Source organism: Rhinopithecus roxellana, unplaced genomic scaffold (assembly GCF_007565055.1).
Source record: "Rhinopithecus roxellana isolate Shanxi Qingling unplaced genomic scaffold, ASM756505v1 contig5962, whole genome shotgun sequence".
Classification (NCBI taxonomy): Eukaryota; Metazoa; Chordata; class Mammalia; order Primates; family Cercopithecidae; genus Rhinopithecus; species Rhinopithecus roxellana.
Window position 1 is genome coordinate 23,115 of NW_022144439.1, and position 6,330 is coordinate 29,444.

Below are 6,330 nucleotides of genomic sequence, written 5' to 3' on the forward strand. Positions count from 1 at the left end.
AAACAAAAAACCCCATCAAAAAGTGGGCAAAGGATATGAACAGACATTTCTCAAAAGAAGACATTCATACAGCCAACAAACACATGAAAAAATACTCATCATCCCTGGCCATAAGAGAAATGCAAATCAAAACCACAATGAGATACTATCTCACACCAGTTAGAATGGCAATCATTAAAAAGCCAGGAAACAACAGGTGCTAGAGAGGATGTGGAGAAATAGGAACACTTTTACACTGTTGGTGGGATTGTAAACTAGTTCAACCATTATGGAAAACAGTATGGCGATTCCTCAAGGATCTAGAACTAGATGTACCATATGACCCAGCCATCCCACACCTAGGTATATAACCAAGAGATTATAAATCATGCTGCTATAAAGACACATGCACATGTATGTTTATTGTGGCACTATTCACAATAGCAAAGACTTGAAATCAACCCAAATGTCCATCTGTGACAGACTGGATTAAGAATATGTGGCACATATGCACCATGGAATACTATGCAGCCATAAAAAAGGATGAGTTTACATCCTTTGTAGGGACATGGATGCAGCTGGAAACCATCATTCTTAGCAAACTATCACAAGAACAGAAAACCAAACACCGCATGTTCTCACTCATAGGTGGGAACTGAGCAATAACATCACTTGGACTCAGGAAGGGGAACATCACACATCGGGGCCTATCATGGGGAGGGGGGAGGAGGGAGGGATTGCATTGGGAGTTATACCTGATATAAATGATGAATTGATGGGTGCTGATGAGTTGATGGGTGCAGCACACCATCATGGTACAAGTATACATATGTAACAAACCTGCACGGTATGCACATGTACCCTAGAACTTAAAGTATAATAAAAATAAATAAATAAATAAATAAAAAAGAGTATCAGTGATTGAAGATCAAATGTATGAAATGAAGTGAAAAGAGAAGTATAGAGAAAGAAAGAGTAAAAAGAAATGAACAAAGCCTCCAAGAAATATGGGATTTTGTTAAAAGACCAAATCTATATCTGATTGGTGTGTCTGAAAGTGACGGGGAAAATGGAACCAAGTTGTAAAACACTCTGCAGGATATCATCCAGGAGAACTTCACCAACTTAGTAAGGCAGGCCAACATTCAAATTCAGGAAATACAGATAATGCCACAAAGATACTCCTAGAGAAGAGCAACTCCAAGACACATAATTGTCAGATTCATCAAAGCTGAAATGAAGGAAAAAATGTTAAGTGCAGCCAGAGAGAAAGGTCAGGGTACACACAAAAAGAAGCCCATCAGACTAACAGCAGATCTTTTGGCACAAGCCATCCAAGCAAGAAGAGAGTGGGGGCCACTATTCAACATTCTCAAAGAAAATAATTTTCAACACAGAAATTCGTATCCATCCAAAGTAAATTTCATAAGTGAAGAAGAAATAAAATCCTTTACAGACAAGCAAATGCTTAGAGATTTTGACACCACTCGGCCCGCCTTAAAGAAATCCTGAAGGAAGCACTAAACACGGAAAGGTACAACAGGTACCAGCCATTCCAAAAACATGTCAAAATGTAAAGTCCATCGACGTAAGGAAGAAACTGCATCAACTAGTGACCAAAATAACCAGCTAATATCATAATGACAGGCTCAAGTTCACACATAGCAATATTAACCTTAAGTGTAAATGGACTAAATGATCCAATTAAAAGACATAGGCTGGCAAATTGGATAAAGAGTCAAGACCCATCAGTTTGCTGTATTCAGGAGACCCATCTCACATGCAGAGACACACATAGGCTCAAAATAAAGGGATGGAGGAAGATCTACAAAGTAAATGGAAAACAAAAAAAGGCAGGGGGTGTAATTCTATTCTCTGATAAAACAGACTTTAAGCAATCAAAGATCAAAAGAGACAAAAAAGGCCATTAAATAATGGTAAAGGGATCAATTCAGCACGAAGAGCTAACTGTCCTAAATATATATGCACCCAATACAGGAACACCCAGATTCATAAAGCGAGTCCTTAGAGATTTACACAGAGACTTAGACTCCCATACAATAATAATGGGAGATTTTAACACCCCACTGTCAACATTAGACAGATCATCGGACAGAAAGTTAACAAGCATATCCAGGAATTGAACTCGACTCTGCACCAAGCAGTCCTAATAGACATCTACAGAACTCTCCACTCAAAATCAACAGAATATACATTCTTCTCAGCACCACATCACATTTATTTAAAAACTGACCACATAGTTGGAAGTAAAGCACTCCTTAGCAAATGTAAAAGAACAGAAATTATAACAAACTGTCTCTCAGATCACAGTGCAATCAAACTAGAACTCAGGACTAAGAAACTCAATCAAAACCGCTCAACTACATGGAAACTGAACAACCTGCTCCTGAATGACTACTGGGTAAAAAATAAAGTGAAGGCAGAAATAAAGATGTTCTTTGAAACCAATGAGAAGAAAGATACAATATACCAGAATCTCTGGGACACTTTTAAAGCATTGTGTAGAGGGAAATTTATAGCACTAATTGCCCACAAGAGAAAGCAGGAAAGATCTAAAATTGACACCCTAACATCACAATTAAAAGAACTACAGAAACAAAAGTAAACACATTCAAAAGCTAGCAGAAGGCAAGAAATAACTAAGATCAGAGCATAACTGAAGGAGATAGATACACAAAAAACCCTCAAAAAATCATTGAATCCAAGAGCTGGTTTTTGGGAAAGATCAACAAAATTGATAGACCACTAGCAAGACTAATAAGAAGAAAAGAGAGAAGAATCAAATAGACACAATAAAAAAATGATAAAGGGGATATCACCACCGACCCCACAGAAATATAAACTACCATCAGAGAATACTATAAACAACTCTACACAAATAACTAGAAAACCTGGAAGAAATGGATAATTTCCTGAACACTTACACTCTCCCAAGACTAAACCAGGAAGAAGTTGAATCTCTGAATAGACCAATAGTAGTCTCTGAAATGGAGGCAATAATTAATAGCCTTCCAACCAAAAAAAAGTCTAGGACCAGACAGATTCACAGCATAATTCTACCAGAGGTACAAGGAGGAGTTGGTACCATTCCTTCTGAAATTATTCAAATCAATAGAAAAAGAGGGAATCCTCCCTAACTCATTTTACGAAGCCAACATCATCCTGATACCAAAGCCTGACAGAGATAACAACAAAAAGAGAATGTTAGACCAATATCCCTGATGAACATCGATGCAAAAATCCTCAATAAAATACTCGTGAACTGAATCCAGCAGCACATCAAAAAGTTTATCCACCACGATCAAAGAGGGCTTCATCCCTGGGATGCAAGGCTGGTTCAACATACACAAATCAATGAATGTAATCCAGCATGCAAACAGAACCAAGGACAAAAAACACATGATTATCTCAATAGATGCAGAGAAGGCCTTTGACAACATTCAACAGCCCTTCAAGCTAAAAACTCTCAATAAATTCAGTATTGACGGAACGTATCTCAAAATAATAAGAGCTACTCATGACAAAGCAACAGCCCATATAGTATTTAATGGGCAAAAGCTGGAAGCATTCCCTGTGAACACCGGTGCAAGACAAGGATGCCCTCTCTCACCACTCTTATTCAACATAGTATTGGAAGTTCTGGCTAAGACAATCAGGCAAGAAAAAGAAATAAAGGGTATTCGGTTAGGAAAAGAAGAAGTCAAATTGTCCCTGTTTGCAGATGACATGATTGTATATTTAGAACACCCCATTGTCACAGCCTAAAATCTACTTAAGCTTAGAAGCAACTTCAGCAAAGTCTCAGGATACAAAATCAATTTGCAAAACTCACAAGCATTCTTATACACCAGTGACAGACAAACAGAGATCCAAATCATGAATGAACTCCCCTTCACAATAGCTTCAAAGAGAATAAAATACCTAGGAATCCAACTTACCAGGGATATAAAGGACTCTTCAAAGATAAACTACAAATCACTGCTCAATGAAATTAAAGAGGACACAAACTAATAGAAGAACATACCATGTTCATGGATAGGAAGCATCAATATTGTGAAAATGGCCATGCTGCCCAAGGAAATTTATAGATTCAATGTCATTCCCATTAAGCTACCAATGACTTTCTTCACAGAATTGGAAAAAACTTCTTTAAAGTTCATATGGAACCAAAAAAGACCCCACATTGCCAAGACAATCCTAAGACAAATGAATAAAACTGGAGGCATCATGCTACCTGACTTCAAACTATACCACAAGGCTACAGTAACCAAAAGAGCATAGTGCTGGTACCAAAACAGAGATATAGACTGATGGAACAGAACAGAGCCCTCAGAAATAATACCACACATCTACAGCCATCTGATCTTTGACAAACCTGACAAAAACAAGAAATGGGGAAAGAATTTCCTATTTAATAAATGGTGCTGGGAAAATTGGCTAGCCATAAGTAGAAAGCTGAAACTGGATCCTTTCCTTACTCCTTATATGAAAATTAATTCATTTGGATTAGAGACTTAAATGTTAGACCCAAAAAGATAAAAACTCTAGAAAGAAACCTAGCTAATACCATTCAGGACATAGACATGGGCAAGGACTTCATGTCTAAAAACAAAAGCAACAGCAACAAAAGTCAAAATTGACAAACGGAATCTAATTGAAATAAAGAACTTCCTCACAGCACAAAAAAAAAAAAAAAAAAAAAAAAAAAATCTACCATCAGAGTGAACAGGCAATTTACAGAATGGGAGAAAATTTTTGCAAACTACTCATCTGACAAAGGGCTAATATCCAGAACCTACAAAGAACTCAAACATATTTACAAGAACAAAAAAAAAACCCCATCAAAAATTGGGCAAAGGATATGAACAGACACTTCTCTAAAGAAGACATTCATTCAGCCAACAGACACGTGAAAAAATGCTCGTCATCACTTGCCATCAGAAAAATGCAAATCGAAACCAAAATGAGATACCATCTCACACCAGTTAGAATGGCAATCATTAAAAAATCAGGAAACAACAGGTGCTGGAGAGGATGTAGAGAAATAAAACACTTTTACACTGTTGGTGGAACTGTAAACTAATTCAATCATTGTGGAAAACAGTGTGGTGATTCCTCAAGGATCTAGAACTAGAAATACCATTTGACCCAGCCATCCCACTCCTGGGGATATACTCAAAGGATTATAAGTCATGCTGCTATAAAGACACAGGCACACGTATGTTTATTGTGGCACTATTCACAATAGCAATGACTTGGAATCAACCCAAATGTCCATCAGTGACACACTGGATTTAGAAAATGTATCACATATACAATATAGAATACTATGCAGCCATAAAGAAGGATGAGTTTGTGTCCTTTGTAGGGTGATGGATGCAGCTGGAAACCATCATTCTCAGAAAACTATTGCAAGAACAGAAAACCAAAGACTACATGTTCTCACTCATAGGTGGGAATTAAACAATGAGATCACTTGGACACAGGAAGGGGAACATCACACACTGGGTCTTATTTAGGGGAGGAGGGGAGGAATATCATTAGGATATACCTATTGTAAATGATGAGTTAATGGGTGCAGCACATCAACATGGCACATGTATACATATGTAACAAACCTGCATGTTGTGCACATGTACCCTAGAATTTAAAGTATAATAAAAAAAATTTAAAAAATTTTAAGAAAAGAATGTTGAATATTGGCCACAAATCTCTCCTGGCTTCTGGGATTTTGGCTCAAAAGTCCATTGTTAGTCTGATGAGCTTCCCACTGTTTGTAATTTTTCCTTTCTCTCTAGTTGTCTTTTACGTTTCTTTTGTTTTGACTTTAGAGAATCTGGTAATTGTTTGTCTTGGGGATGATCTTCTCATGGATTATCTCACTGGCGTTTTCTGCATTTCTAAATTTGAATATTGGCCTCTCTAGCTAGATTGCAAAAGTTCTCATGGATGATATCCTGAAACATGCTTTCCAAGTTGATTTCATTGTTGTCATCTTTTTCAAATACACCAATTACTCATAGACTCATTCTTTTCACATAATTCCATATTTCTTGAAGTTTTGTTCATTCATTTATATTTTTTCTCTATTGTTTCCCACCTCTCTTATTTCAGAAAGCCTGTCTTAAAGATCTGATAGTCATTTTTCACTTGTTTTATTTTGCTATAATACTTGTGATTGCATTATAAAAGTCTTGTGGTGTTGTTTTCAACTCTATCAGGTAGGTTCCATTTTCTCTTTACAGGCTACTTTGTTAACTTCTCCAATGTTTTATTCTTATTTTTAGCTTTCTTGCATTGGGTTACATTATACTCCTTTAGCTCAGCAAA